General features: G+C 51.9%; 19 non-coding genes across 19 annotated transcripts; all 19 read right to left on the reverse strand.

Moving 5' to 3' along the window:
• Positions 1–195: 195 nt before the first annotated feature.
• Positions 196–386, reverse strand: LOC116407109. The gene has a single exon (XR_004220074.1). It is a non-coding gene; the product is annotated as a U2 spliceosomal RNA (small nuclear RNA).
• Positions 387–896: 510 nt separating this feature from the next.
• On the reverse strand, positions 897–1,087 carry LOC116407110. The gene has a single exon (XR_004220075.1). It is a non-coding gene; the product is annotated as a U2 spliceosomal RNA (small nuclear RNA).
• Positions 1,088–1,598: 511 nt separating this feature from the next.
• LOC116407112 lies at positions 1,599–1,789 on the reverse strand. Its single transcript, XR_004220077.1, has one exon. It is a non-coding gene; the product is annotated as a U2 spliceosomal RNA (small nuclear RNA).
• A 511-nt stretch (positions 1,790–2,300) lies between these two features.
• On the reverse strand, positions 2,301–2,491 carry LOC116407113. The gene has a single exon (XR_004220078.1). It is a non-coding gene; the product is annotated as a U2 spliceosomal RNA (small nuclear RNA).
• A 511-nt stretch (positions 2,492–3,002) lies between these two features.
• On the reverse strand, positions 3,003–3,193 carry LOC116407114. Its single transcript, XR_004220079.1, has one exon. It is a non-coding gene; the product is annotated as a U2 spliceosomal RNA (small nuclear RNA).
• Positions 3,194–3,704: 511 nt separating this feature from the next.
• LOC116407115 lies at positions 3,705–3,895 on the reverse strand. The gene has a single exon (XR_004220080.1). It is a non-coding gene; the product is annotated as a U2 spliceosomal RNA (small nuclear RNA).
• Positions 3,896–4,406: 511 nt separating this feature from the next.
• LOC116407116 lies at positions 4,407–4,597 on the reverse strand. Its single transcript, XR_004220081.1, has one exon. It is a non-coding gene; the product is annotated as a U2 spliceosomal RNA (small nuclear RNA).
• Positions 4,598–5,108: 511 nt separating this feature from the next.
• Positions 5,109–5,299, reverse strand: LOC116407117. Its single transcript, XR_004220082.1, has one exon. It is a non-coding gene; the product is annotated as a U2 spliceosomal RNA (small nuclear RNA).
• Positions 5,300–5,810: 511 nt separating this feature from the next.
• Positions 5,811–6,001, reverse strand: LOC116407118. The gene has a single exon (XR_004220083.1). It is a non-coding gene; the product is annotated as a U2 spliceosomal RNA (small nuclear RNA).
• Positions 6,002–6,512: 511 nt separating this feature from the next.
• LOC116407120 lies at positions 6,513–6,703 on the reverse strand. Its single transcript, XR_004220084.1, has one exon. It is a non-coding gene; the product is annotated as a U2 spliceosomal RNA (small nuclear RNA).
• A 511-nt stretch (positions 6,704–7,214) lies between these two features.
• Positions 7,215–7,405, reverse strand: LOC116407121. Its single transcript, XR_004220085.1, has one exon. It is a non-coding gene; the product is annotated as a U2 spliceosomal RNA (small nuclear RNA).
• Positions 7,406–7,916: 511 nt separating this feature from the next.
• Positions 7,917–8,107, reverse strand: LOC116407122. The gene has a single exon (XR_004220086.1). It is a non-coding gene; the product is annotated as a U2 spliceosomal RNA (small nuclear RNA).
• A 511-nt stretch (positions 8,108–8,618) lies between these two features.
• Positions 8,619–8,809, reverse strand: LOC116407124. Its single transcript, XR_004220088.1, has one exon. It is a non-coding gene; the product is annotated as a U2 spliceosomal RNA (small nuclear RNA).
• A 511-nt stretch (positions 8,810–9,320) lies between these two features.
• Positions 9,321–9,511, reverse strand: LOC116407125. Its single transcript, XR_004220089.1, has one exon. It is a non-coding gene; the product is annotated as a U2 spliceosomal RNA (small nuclear RNA).
• A 511-nt stretch (positions 9,512–10,022) lies between these two features.
• LOC116407126 lies at positions 10,023–10,213 on the reverse strand. The gene has a single exon (XR_004220090.1). It is a non-coding gene; the product is annotated as a U2 spliceosomal RNA (small nuclear RNA).
• Positions 10,214–10,724: 511 nt separating this feature from the next.
• LOC116407127 lies at positions 10,725–10,915 on the reverse strand. The gene has a single exon (XR_004220091.1). It is a non-coding gene; the product is annotated as a U2 spliceosomal RNA (small nuclear RNA).
• Positions 10,916–11,426: 511 nt separating this feature from the next.
• On the reverse strand, positions 11,427–11,617 carry LOC116407128. Its single transcript, XR_004220092.1, has one exon. It is a non-coding gene; the product is annotated as a U2 spliceosomal RNA (small nuclear RNA).
• A 511-nt stretch (positions 11,618–12,128) lies between these two features.
• LOC116407129 lies at positions 12,129–12,319 on the reverse strand. Its single transcript, XR_004220093.1, has one exon. It is a non-coding gene; the product is annotated as a U2 spliceosomal RNA (small nuclear RNA).
• Positions 12,320–12,830: 511 nt separating this feature from the next.
• Positions 12,831–13,021, reverse strand: LOC116407130. Its single transcript, XR_004220094.1, has one exon. It is a non-coding gene; the product is annotated as a U2 spliceosomal RNA (small nuclear RNA).
• Positions 13,022–13,089: the final 68 nt, after the last annotated feature.

A 13,089-nucleotide genomic window follows, 5' to 3' on the forward strand; every position in this document is an offset into this window, starting at 1 on the left:
CTGCAACGAGTCCCGGCTGAAAGGGCATCACACCAAACAACGGGCGGATGACGACATTAACAGCAAACTGTCTCCTGCAAAGTCTTGCAAAGTTCTTTTTTCCCCTTCCTTGGGCTGCTTGTTGCTGCTGTTTCTTTGCACTTGTTGTGCTGCTGCTGCAGATTCGAGCTTGTTCTGATTTTTCAAACTGGATAAGAGAGGTGCACCGGTCCTGGAGGTACTGCAATACCAGGTCGATGCGTGGAGTGGACAGAGCAAGCTCTTCTTCCATCTCCCTGTTCCAAAAATCCATTTAATATATGGTCCCCAGATAGGGGACGTATCAGATATTAAACTGATAAGAACAGATACTACACTTGATCTTAGCCAAAAGGCCGAGAAGCGATAACCCGAATTGCGCACGCACCGACGGGCCCAGATCCTCGCTTGCTCTACCTCCATGGGGAGAGAGAGGGGCCATAACGCTTCCTCCTGCACCTACACTATCCTCCCCCAAAACCCCAACCCCCACCTCACACACAAGCCCCCACATTACAGCATCTCGGATATCTTCTACAGCCCTTCTCTGGCTCTGGTCTCTTTGCGGGCTGCAGCCGACGACCACTCAGCACCGCAACAGCAACTTCACCACTCTCCCAGAAGCCAACATTTACATAGCCCCGCCTCTTTCTGGCGCACACAATCAAGCACACAACGAGCTCCTGCAACGAGTCCCGGCTGAAAGGGCATCACACCAAACAACGGGCGGATGACGACATTAACAGCAAACTGTCTCCTGCAAAGTCTTGCAAAGTTCTTTTTTCCCCTTCCTTGGGCTGCTTGTTGCTGCTGTTTCTTTGCACTTGTTGTGCTGCTGCTGCAGATTCGAGCTTGTTCTGATTTTTCAAACTGGATAAGAGAGGTGCACCGGTCCTGGAGGTACTGCAATACCAGGTCGATGCGTGGAGTGGACAGAGCAAGCTCTTCTTCCATCTCCCTGTTCCAAAAATCCATTTAATATATGGTCCCCAGATAGGGGACGTATCAGATATTAAACTGATAAGAACAGATACTACACTTGATCTTAGCCAAAAGGCCGAGAAGCGATAACCCGAATTGCGCACGCACCGACGGGCCCAGATCCTCGCTTGCTCTACCTCCATGGGGAGAGAGAGGGGCCATAACGCTTCCTCCTGCACCTACACTATCCTCCCCCCAAAACCCCAACCCCCACCTCACACACAAGCCCCCACATTACAGCATCTCGGATATCTTCTACAGCCCTTCTCTGGCTCTGGTCTCTTTGCGGGCTGCAGCCGACGACCACTCAGCACCGCAACAGCAACTTCACCACTCTCCCAGAAGCCAACATTTACATAGCCCCGCCTCTTTCTGGCGCACACAATCAAGCACACAACGAGCTCCTGCAACGAGTCCCGGCTGAAAGGGCATCACACCAAACAACGGGCGGATGACGACATTAACAGCAAACTGTCTCCTGCAAAGTCTTGCAAAGTTCTTTTTTCCCCTTCCTTGGGCTGCTTGTTGCTGCTGTTTCTTTGCACTTGTTGTGCTGCTGCTGCAGATTCGAGCTTGTTCTGATTTTTCAAACTGGATAAGAGAGGTGCACCGGTCCTGGAGGTACTGCAATACCAGGTCGATGCGTGGAGTGGACAGAGCAAGCTCTTCTTCCATCTCCCTGTTCCAAAAATCCATTTAATATATGGTCCCCAGATAGGGGACGTATCAGATATTAAACTGATAAGAACAGATACTACACTTGATCTTAGCCAAAAGGCCGAGAAGCGATAACCCGAATTGCGCACGCACCGACGGGCCCAGATCCTCGCTTGCTCTACCTCCATGGGGAGAGAGAGGGGCCATAACGCTTCCTCCTGCACCTACACTATCCTCCCCCCAAAACCCCAACCCCCACCTCACACACAAGCCCCCACATTACAGCATCTCGGATATCTTCTACAGCCCTTCTCTGGCTCTGGTCTCTTTGCGGGCTGCAGCCGACGACCACTCAGCACCGCAACAGCAACTTCACCACTCTCCCAGAAGCCAACATTTACATAGCCCCGCCTCTTTCTGGCGCACACAATCAAGCACACAACGAGCTCCTGCAACGAGTCCCGGCTGAAAGGGCATCACACCAAACAACGGGCGGATGACGACATTAACAGCAAACTGTCTCCTGCAAAGTCTTGCAAAGTTCTTTTTTCCCCTTCCTTGGGCTGCTTGTTGCTGCTGTTTCTTTGCACTTGTTGTGCTGCTGCTGCAGATTCGAGCTTGTTCTGATTTTTCAAACTGGATAAGAGAGGTGCACCGGTCCTGGAGGTACTGCAATACCAGGTCGATGCGTGGAGTGGACAGAGCAAGCTCTTCTTCCATCTCCCTGTTCCAAAAATCCATTTAATATATGGTCCCCAGATAGGGGACGTATCAGATATTAAACTGATAAGAACAGATACTACACTTGATCTTAGCCAAAAGGCCGAGAAGCGATAACCCGAATTGCGCACGCACCGACGGGCCCAGATCCTCGCTTGCTCTACCTCCATGGGGAGAGAGAGGGGCCATAACGCTTCCTCCTGCACCTACACTATCCTCCCCCCAAAACCCCAACCCCCACCTCACACACAAGCCCCCACATTACAGCATCTCGGATATCTTCTACAGCCCTTCTCTGGCTCTGGTCTCTTTGCGGGCTGCAGCCGACGACCACTCAGCACCGCAACAGCAACTTCACCACTCTCCCAGAAGCCAACATTTACATAGCCCCGCCTCTTTCTGGCGCACACAATCAAGCACACAACGAGCTCCTGCAACGAGTCCCGGCTGAAAGGGCATCACACCAAACAACGGGCGGATGACGACATTAACAGCAAACTGTCTCCTGCAAAGTCTTGCAAAGTTCTTTTTTCCCCTTCCTTGGGCTGCTTGTTGCTGCTGTTTCTTTGCACTTGTTGTGCTGCTGCTGCAGATTCGAGCTTGTTCTGATTTTTCAAACTGGATAAGAGAGGTGCACCGGTCCTGGAGGTACTGCAATACCAGGTCGATGCGTGGAGTGGACAGAGCAAGCTCTTCTTCCATCTCCCTGTTCCAAAAATCCATTTAATATATGGTCCCCAGATAGGGGACGTATCAGATATTAAACTGATAAGAACAGATACTACACTTGATCTTAGCCAAAAGGCCGAGAAGCGATAACCCGAATTGCGCACGCACCGACGGGCCCAGATCCTCGCTTGCTCTACCTCCATGGGGAGAGAGAGGGGCCATAACGCTTCCTCCTGCACCTACACTATCCTCCCCCCAAAACCCCAACCCCCACCTCACACACAAGCCCCCACATTACAGCATCTCGGATATCTTCTACAGCCCTTCTCTGGCTCTGGTCTCTTTGCGGGCTGCAGCCGACGACCACTCAGCACCGCAACAGCAACTTCACCACTCTCCCAGAAGCCAACATTTACATAGCCCCGCCTCTTTCTGGCGCACACAATCAAGCACACAACGAGCTCCTGCAACGAGTCCCGGCTGAAAGGGCATCACACCAAACAACGGGCGGATGACGACATTAACAGCAAACTGTCTCCTGCAAAGTCTTGCAAAGTTCTTTTTTCCCCTTCCTTGGGCTGCTTGTTGCTGCTGTTTCTTTGCACTTGTTGTGCTGCTGCTGCAGATTCGAGCTTGTTCTGATTTTTCAAACTGGATAAGAGAGGTGCACCGGTCCTGGAGGTACTGCAATACCAGGTCGATGCGTGGAGTGGACAGAGCAAGCTCTTCTTCCATCTCCCTGTTCCAAAAATCCATTTAATATATGGTCCCCAGATAGGGGACGTATCAGATATTAAACTGATAAGAACAGATACTACACTTGATCTTAGCCAAAAGGCCGAGAAGCGATAACCCGAATTGCGCACGCACCGACGGGCCCAGATCCTCGCTTGCTCTACCTCCATGGGGAGAGAGAGGGGCCATAACGCTTCCTCCTGCACCTACACTATCCTCCCCCCAAAACCCCAACCCCCACCTCACACACAAGCCCCCACATTACAGCATCTCGGATATCTTCTACAGCCCTTCTCTGGCTCTGGTCTCTTTGCGGGCTGCAGCCGACGACCACTCAGCACCGCAACAGCAACTTCACCACTCTCCCAGAAGCCAACATTTACATAGCCCCGCCTCTTTCTGGCGCACACAATCAAGCACACAACGAGCTCCTGCAACGAGTCCCGGCTGAAAGGGCATCACACCAAACAACGGGCGGATGACGACATTAACAGCAAACTGTCTCCTGCAAAGTCTTGCAAAGTTCTTTTTTCCCCTTCCTTGGGCTGCTTGTTGCTGCTGTTTCTTTGCACTTGTTGTGCTGCTGCTGCAGATTCGAGCTTGTTCTGATTTTTCAAACTGGATAAGAGAGGTGCACCGGTCCTGGAGGTACTGCAATACCAGGTCGATGCGTGGAGTGGACAGAGCAAGCTCTTCTTCCATCTCCCTGTTCCAAAAATCCATTTAATATATGGTCCCCAGATAGGGGACGTATCAGATATTAAACTGATAAGAACAGATACTACACTTGATCTTAGCCAAAAGGCCGAGAAGCGATAACCCGAATTGCGCACGCACCGACGGGCCCAGATCCTCGCTTGCTCTACCTCCATGGGGAGAGAGAGGGGCCATAACGCTTCCTCCTGCACCTACACTATCCTCCCCCCAAAACCCCAACCCCCACCTCACACACAAGCCCCCACATTACAGCATCTCGGATATCTTCTACAGCCCTTCTCTGGCTCTGGTCTCTTTGCGGGCTGCAGCCGACGACCACTCAGCACCGCAACAGCAACTTCACCACTCTCCCAGAAGCCAACATTTACATAGCCCCGCCTCTTTCTGGCGCACACAATCAAGCACACAACGAGCTCCTGCAACGAGTCCCGGCTGAAAGGGCATCACACCAAACAACGGGCGGATGACGACATTAACAGCAAACTGTCTCCTGCAAAGTCTTGCAAAGTTCTTTTTTCCCCTTCCTTGGGCTGCTTGTTGCTGCTGTTTCTTTGCACTTGTTGTGCTGCTGCTGCAGATTCGAGCTTGTTCTGATTTTTCAAACTGGATAAGAGAGGTGCACCGGTCCTGGAGGTACTGCAATACCAGGTCGATGCGTGGAGTGGACAGAGCAAGCTCTTCTTCCATCTCCCTGTTCCAAAAATCCATTTAATATATGGTCCCCAGATAGGGGACGTATCAGATATTAAACTGATAAGAACAGATACTACACTTGATCTTAGCCAAAAGGCCGAGAAGCGATAACCCGAATTGCGCACGCACCGACGGGCCCAGATCCTCGCTTGCTCTACCTCCATGGGGAGAGAGAGGGGCCATAACGCTTCCTCCTGCACCTACACTATCCTCCCCCCAAAACCCCAACCCCCACCTCACACACAAGCCCCCACATTACAGCATCTCGGATATCTTCTACAGCCCTTCTCTGGCTCTGGTCTCTTTGCGGGCTGCAGCCGACGACCACTCAGCACCGCAACAGCAACTTCACCACTCTCCCAGAAGCCAACATTTACATAGCCCCGCCTCTTTCTGGCGCACACAATCAAGCACACAACGAGCTCCTGCAACGAGTCCCGGCTGAAAGGGCATCACACCAAACAACGGGCGGATGACGACATTAACAGCAAACTGTCTCCTGCAAAGTCTTGCAAAGTTCTTTTTTCCCCTTCCTTGGGCTGCTTGTTGCTGCTGTTTCTTTGCACTTGTTGTGCTGCTGCTGCAGATTCGAGCTTGTTCTGATTTTTCAAACTGGATAAGAGAGGTGCACCGGTCCTGGAGGTACTGCAATACCAGGTCGATGCGTGGAGTGGACAGAGCAAGCTCTTCTTCCATCTCCCTGTTCCAAAAATCCATTTAATATATGGTCCCCAGATAGGGGACGTATCAGATATTAAACTGATAAGAACAGATACTACACTTGATCTTAGCCAAAAGGCCGAGAAGCGATAACCCGAATTGCGCACGCACCGACGGGCCCAGATCCTCGCTTGCTCTACCTCCATGGGGAGAGAGAGGGGCCATAACGCTTCCTCCTGCACCTACACTATCCTCCCCCCAAAACCCCAACCCCCACCTCACACACAAGCCCCCACATTACAGCATCTCGGATATCTTCTACAGCCCTTCTCTGGCTCTGGTCTCTTTGCGGGCTGCAGCCGACGACCACTCAGCACCGCAACAGCAACTTCACCACTCTCCCAGAAGCCAACATTTACATAGCCCCGCCTCTTTCTGGCGCACACAATCAAGCACACAACGAGCTCCTGCAACGAGTCCCGGCTGAAAGGGCATCACACCAAACAACGGGCGGATGACGACATTAACAGCAAACTGTCTCCTGCAAAGTCTTGCAAAGTTCTTTTTTCCCCTTCCTTGGGCTGCTTGTTGCTGCTGTTTCTTTGCACTTGTTGTGCTGCTGCTGCAGATTCGAGCTTGTTCTGATTTTTCAAACTGGATAAGAGAGGTGCACCGGTCCTGGAGGTACTGCAATACCAGGTCGATGCGTGGAGTGGACAGAGCAAGCTCTTCTTCCATCTCCCTGTTCCAAAAATCCATTTAATATATGGTCCCCAGATAGGGGACGTATCAGATATTAAACTGATAAGAACAGATACTACACTTGATCTTAGCCAAAAGGCCGAGAAGCGATAACCCGAATTGCGCACGCACCGACGGGCCCAGATCCTCGCTTGCTCTACCTCCATGGGGAGAGAGAGGGGCCATAACGCTTCCTCCTGCACCTACACTATCCTCCCCCCAAAACCCCAACCCCCACCTCACACACAAGCCCCCACATTACAGCATCTCGGATATCTTCTACAGCCCTTCTCTGGCTCTGGTCTCTTTGCGGGCTGCAGCCGACGACCACTCAGCACCGCAACAGCAACTTCACCACTCTCCCAGAAGCCAACATTTACATAGCCCCGCCTCTTTCTGGCGCACACAATCAAGCACACAACGAGCTCCTGCAACGAGTCCCGGCTGAAAGGGCATCACACCAAACAACGGGCGGATGACGACATTAACAGCAAACTGTCTCCTGCAAAGTCTTGCAAAGTTCTTTTTTCCCCTTCCTTGGGCTGCTTGTTGCTGCTGTTTCTTTGCACTTGTTGTGCTGCTGCTGCAGATTCGAGCTTGTTCTGATTTTTCAAACTGGATAAGAGAGGTGCACCGGTCCTGGAGGTACTGCAATACCAGGTCGATGCGTGGAGTGGACAGAGCAAGCTCTTCTTCCATCTCCCTGTTCCAAAAATCCATTTAATATATGGTCCCCAGATAGGGGACGTATCAGATATTAAACTGATAAGAACAGATACTACACTTGATCTTAGCCAAAAGGCCGAGAAGCGATAACCCGAATTGCGCACGCACCGACGGGCCCAGATCCTCGCTTGCTCTACCTCCATGGGGAGAGAGAGGGGCCATAACGCTTCCTCCTGCACCTACACTATCCTCCCCCCAAAACCCCAACCCCCACCTCACACACAAGCCCCCACATTACAGCATCTCGGATATCTTCTACAGCCCTTCTCTGGCTCTGGTCTCTTTGCGGGCTGCAGCCGACGACCACTCAGCACCGCAACAGCAACTTCACCACTCTCCCAGAAGCCAACATTTACATAGCCCCGCCTCTTTCTGGCGCACACAATCAAGCACACAACGAGCTCCTGCAACGAGTCCCGGCTGAAAGGGCATCACACCAAACAACGGGCGGATGACGACATTAACAGCAAACTGTCTCCTGCAAAGTCTTGCAAAGTTCTTTTTTCCCCTTCCTTGGGCTGCTTGTTGCTGCTGTTTCTTTGCACTTGTTGTGCTGCTGCTGCAGATTCGAGCTTGTTCTGATTTTTCAAACTGGATAAGAGAGGTGCACCGGTCCTGGAGGTACTGCAATACCAGGTCGATGCGTGGAGTGGACAGAGCAAGCTCTTCTTCCATCTCCCTGTTCCAAAAATCCATTTAATATATGGTCCCCAGATAGGGGACGTATCAGATATTAAACTGATAAGAACAGATACTACACTTGATCTTAGCCAAAAGGCCGAGAAGCGATAACCCGAATTGCGCACGCACCGACGGGCCCAGATCCTCGCTTGCTCTACCTCCATGGGGAGAGAGAGGGGCCATAACGCTTCCTCCTGCACCTACACTATCCTCCCCCCAAAACCCCAACCCCCACCTCACACACAAGCCCCCACATTACAGCATCTCGGATATCTTCTACAGCCCTTCTCTGGCTCTGGTCTCTTTGCGGGCTGCAGCCGACGACCACTCAGCACCGCAACAGCAACTTCACCACTCTCCCAGAAGCCAACATTTACATAGCCCCGCCTCTTTCTGGCGCACACAATCAAGCACACAACGAGCTCCTGCAACGAGTCCCGGCTGAAAGGGCATCACACCAAACAACGGGCGGATGACGACATTAACAGCAAACTGTCTCCTGCAAAGTCTTGCAAAGTTCTTTTTTCCCCTTCCTTGGGCTGCTTGTTGCTGCTGTTTCTTTGCACTTGTTGTGCTGCTGCTGCAGATTCGAGCTTGTTCTGATTTTTCAAACTGGATAAGAGAGGTGCACCGGTCCTGGAGGTACTGCAATACCAGGTCGATGCGTGGAGTGGACAGAGCAAGCTCTTCTTCCATCTCCCTGTTCCAAAAATCCATTTAATATATGGTCCCCAGATAGGGGACGTATCAGATATTAAACTGATAAGAACAGATACTACACTTGATCTTAGCCAAAAGGCCGAGAAGCGATAACCCGAATTGCGCACGCACCGACGGGCCCAGATCCTCGCTTGCTCTACCTCCATGGGGAGAGAGAGGGGCCATAACGCTTCCTCCTGCACCTACACTATCCTCCCCCCAAAACCCCAACCCCCACCTCACACACAAGCCCCCACATTACAGCATCTCGGATATCTTCTACAGCCCTTCTCTGGCTCTGGTCTCTTTGCGGGCTGCAGCCGACGACCACTCAGCACCGCAACAGCAACTTCACCACTCTCCCAGAAGCCAACATTTACATAGCCCCGCCTCTTTCTGGCGCACACAATCAAGCACACAACGAGCTCCTGCAACGAGTCCCGGCTGAAAGGGCATCACACCAAACAACGGGCGGATGACGACATTAACAGCAAACTGTCTCCTGCAAAGTCTTGCAAAGTTCTTTTTTCCCCTTCCTTGGGCTGCTTGTTGCTGCTGTTTCTTTGCACTTGTTGTGCTGCTGCTGCAGATTCGAGCTTGTTCTGATTTTTCAAACTGGATAAGAGAGGTGCACCGGTCCTGGAGGTACTGCAATACCAGGTCGATGCGTGGAGTGGACAGAGCAAGCTCTTCTTCCATCTCCCTGTTCCAAAAATCCATTTAATATATGGTCCCCAGATAGGGGACGTATCAGATATTAAACTGATAAGAACAGATACTACACTTGATCTTAGCCAAAAGGCCGAGAAGCGATAACCCGAATTGCGCACGCACCGACGGGCCCAGATCCTCGCTTGCTCTACCTCCATGGGGAGAGAGAGGGGCCATAACGCTTCCTCCTGCACCTACACTATCCTCCCCCCAAAACCCCAACCCCCACCTCACACACAAGCCCCCACATTACAGCATCTCGGATATCTTCTACAGCCCTTCTCTGGCTCTGGTCTCTTTGCGGGCTGCAGCCGACGACCACTCAGCACCGCAACAGCAACTTCACCACTCTCCCAGAAGCCAACATTTACATAGCCCCGCCTCTTTCTGGCGCACACAATCAAGCACACAACGAGCTCCTGCAACGAGTCCCGGCTGAAAGGGCATCACACCAAACAACGGGCGGATGACGACATTAACAGCAAACTGTCTCCTGCAAAGTCTTGCAAAGTTCTTTTTTCCCCTTCCTTGGGCTGCTTGTTGCTGCTGTTTCTTTGCACTTGTTGTGCTGCTGCTGCAGATTCGAGCTTGTTCTGATTTTTCAAACTGGATAAGAGAGGTGCACCGGTCCTGGAGGTACTGCAATACCAGGTCGATGCGTGGAGTGGACAGAGCAAGCTCTTCTTCCATCTCCCTGTTCCAAAAATCCATTTAATATATGGTCCCCAGATAGGGGACGTATCAGATATTAAACTGATAAGAACAGATACTACACTTGATCTTAGCCAAAAGGCCGAGAAGCGATAACCCGAATTGCGCACGCACCGACGGGCCCAGATCCTCGCTTGCTCTACCTCCATGGGGAGAGAGAGGGGCCATAACGCTTCCTCCTGCACCTACACTATCCTCCCCCCAAAACCCCAACCCCCACCTCACACACAAGCCCCCACATTACAGCATCTCGGATATCTTCTACAGCCCTTCTCTGGCTCTGGTCTCTTTGCGGGCTGCAGCCGACGACCACTCAGCACCGCAACAGCAACTTCACCACTCTCCCAGAAGCCAACATTTACATAGCCCCGCCTCTTTCTGGCGCACACAATCAAGCACACAACGAGCTCCTGCAACGAGTCCCGGCTGAAAGGGCATCACACCAAACAACGGGCGGATGACGACATTAACAGCAAACTGTCTCCTGCAAAGTCTTGCAAAGTTCTTTTTTCCCCTTCCTTGGGCTGCTTGTTGCTGCTGTTTCTTTGCACTTGTTGTGCTGCTGCTGCAGATTCGAGCTTGTTCTGATTTTTCAAACTGGATAAGAGAGGTGCACCGGTCCTGGAGGTACTGCAATACCAGGTCGATGCGTGGAGTGGACAGAGCAAGCTCTTCTTCCATCTCCCTGTTCCAAAAATCCATTTAATATATGGTCCCCAGATAGGGGACGTATCAGATATTAAACTGATAAGAACAGATACTACACTTGATCTTAGCCAAAAGGCCGAGAAGCGATAACCCGAATTGCGCACGCACCGACGGGCCCAGATCCTCGCTTGCTCTACCTCCATGGGGAGAGAGAGGGGCCATAACGCTTCCTCCTGCACCTACACTATCCTCCCCCCAAAACCCCAACCCCCACCTCACACACAAGCCCCCACATTACAGCATCTCGGATATCTTCTACAGCCCTTCTCTGGCTCTGGTCTCTTTGCGGGCTGCAGCCGACGACCACTCAGCACCGCAACAGCAACTTCACCACTCTCCCAGAAGCCAACATTTACATAGCCCCGCCTCTTTCTGGCGCACACAATCAAGCACACAACGAGCTCCTGCAACGAGTCCCGGCTGAAAGGGCATCACACCAAACAACGGGCGGATGACGACATTAACAGCAAACTGTCTCCTGCAAAGTCTTGCAAAGTTCTTTTTTCCCCTTCCTTGGGCTGCTTGTTGCTGCTGTTTCTTTGCACTTGTTGTGCTGCTGCTGCAGATTCGAGCTTGTTCTGATTTTTCAAACTGGATAAGAGAGGTGCACCGGTCCTGGAGGTACTGCAATACCAGGTCGATGCGTGGAGTGGACAGAGCAAGCTCTTCTTCCATCTCCCTGTTCCAAAAATCCATTTAATATATGGTCCCCAGATAGGGGACGTATCAGATATTAAACTGATAAGAACAGATACTACACTTGATCTTAGCCAAAAGGCCGAGAAGCGATAACCCGAATTGCGCACGCACCGACGGGCCCAGATCCTCGCTTGCTCTACCTCCATGGGGAGAGAGAGGGGCCATAACGCTTCCTCCTGCACCTACACTATCCTCCCCCCAAAACCCCAACCCCCACCTCACACACAAGCCCCCACATTACAGCATCTCGGATATCTTCTACAGCCCTTCTCTGGCTCTGGTCTCTTTGCGGGCTGCAGCCGACGACCACTCAGCACCGCAACAGCAACTTCACCACTCTCCCAGAAGCCAACATTTACATAGCCCCGCCTCTTTCTGGCGCACACAATCAAGCACACAACGAGCTCCTGCAACGAGTCCCGGCTGAAAGGGCATCACACCAAACAACGGGCGGATGACGACATTAACAGCAAACTGTCTCCTGCAAAGTCTTGCAAAGTTCTTTTTTCCCCTTCCTTGGGCTGCTTGTTGCTGCTGTTTCTTTGCACTTGTTGTGCTGCTGCTGCAGATTCGAGCTTGTTCTGATTTTTCAAACTGGATAAGAGAGGTGCACCGGTCCTGGAGGTACTGCAATACCAGGTCGATGCGTGGAGTGGACAGAGCAAGCTCTTCTTCCATCTCCCTGTTCCAAAAATCCATTTAATATATGGTCCCCAGATAGGGGACGTATCAGATATTAAACTGATAAGAACAGATACTACACTTGATCTTAGCCAAAAGGCCGAGAAGCGATAACCCGAATTGCGCACGCACCGACGGGCCCAGATCCTCGCTTGCTCTACCTCCATGGGGAGAGAGAGGGGCCATAACGCTTCCTCCTGCACCTACACTATCCTCCCCCCAAAACCCCAACCCCCACCTCACACACAAGCCCCCACATTACAGCATCTCGGATATCTTCTACAGCCCTTCTCTGGCTCTGGTCTCTTTGCGGGCTGCAGCCGACGACCACTCAGCACCGCAACAGCAACTTCACCACTCTCCCAGAAGCCAACATTTACATAGCCCCGCCTCTTTCTGGCGCACACAATCAAGCACACAACGAGCTCCTGCAACGAGTCCCGGCTGAAAGGGCATCACACCAAACAACGGGCGGATGACGACATTAACAGCAAACTGTCTCCTGCAAAGTCTTGCAAAGTTCTTTTTTCCCCTTCCTTGGGCTGCTTGTTGCTGCTGTTTCTTTGCACTTGTTGTGCTGCTGCTGCAGATTCGAGCTTGTTCTGATTTTTCAAACTGGATAAGAGAGGTGCACCGGTCCTGGAGGTACTGCAATACCAGGTCGATGCGTGGAGTGGACAGAGCAAGCTCTTCTTCCATCTCCCTGTTCCAAAAATCCATTTAATATATGGTCCCCAGATAGGGGACGTATCAGATATTAAACTGATAAGAACAGATACTACACTTGATCTTAGCCAAAAGGCCGAGAAGCGATAACCCGAATTGCGCACGCACCGACGGGCCCAGATCCTCGCTTGCTCTACCTCCATGGGGAGAGAGAGG

This window comes from Xenopus tropicalis, chromosome 8 (assembly GCF_000004195.4).
Source record: "Xenopus tropicalis strain Nigerian chromosome 8, UCB_Xtro_10.0, whole genome shotgun sequence".
Lineage (NCBI taxonomy): Eukaryota > Metazoa > Chordata > Amphibia > Anura > Pipidae > Xenopus > Xenopus tropicalis.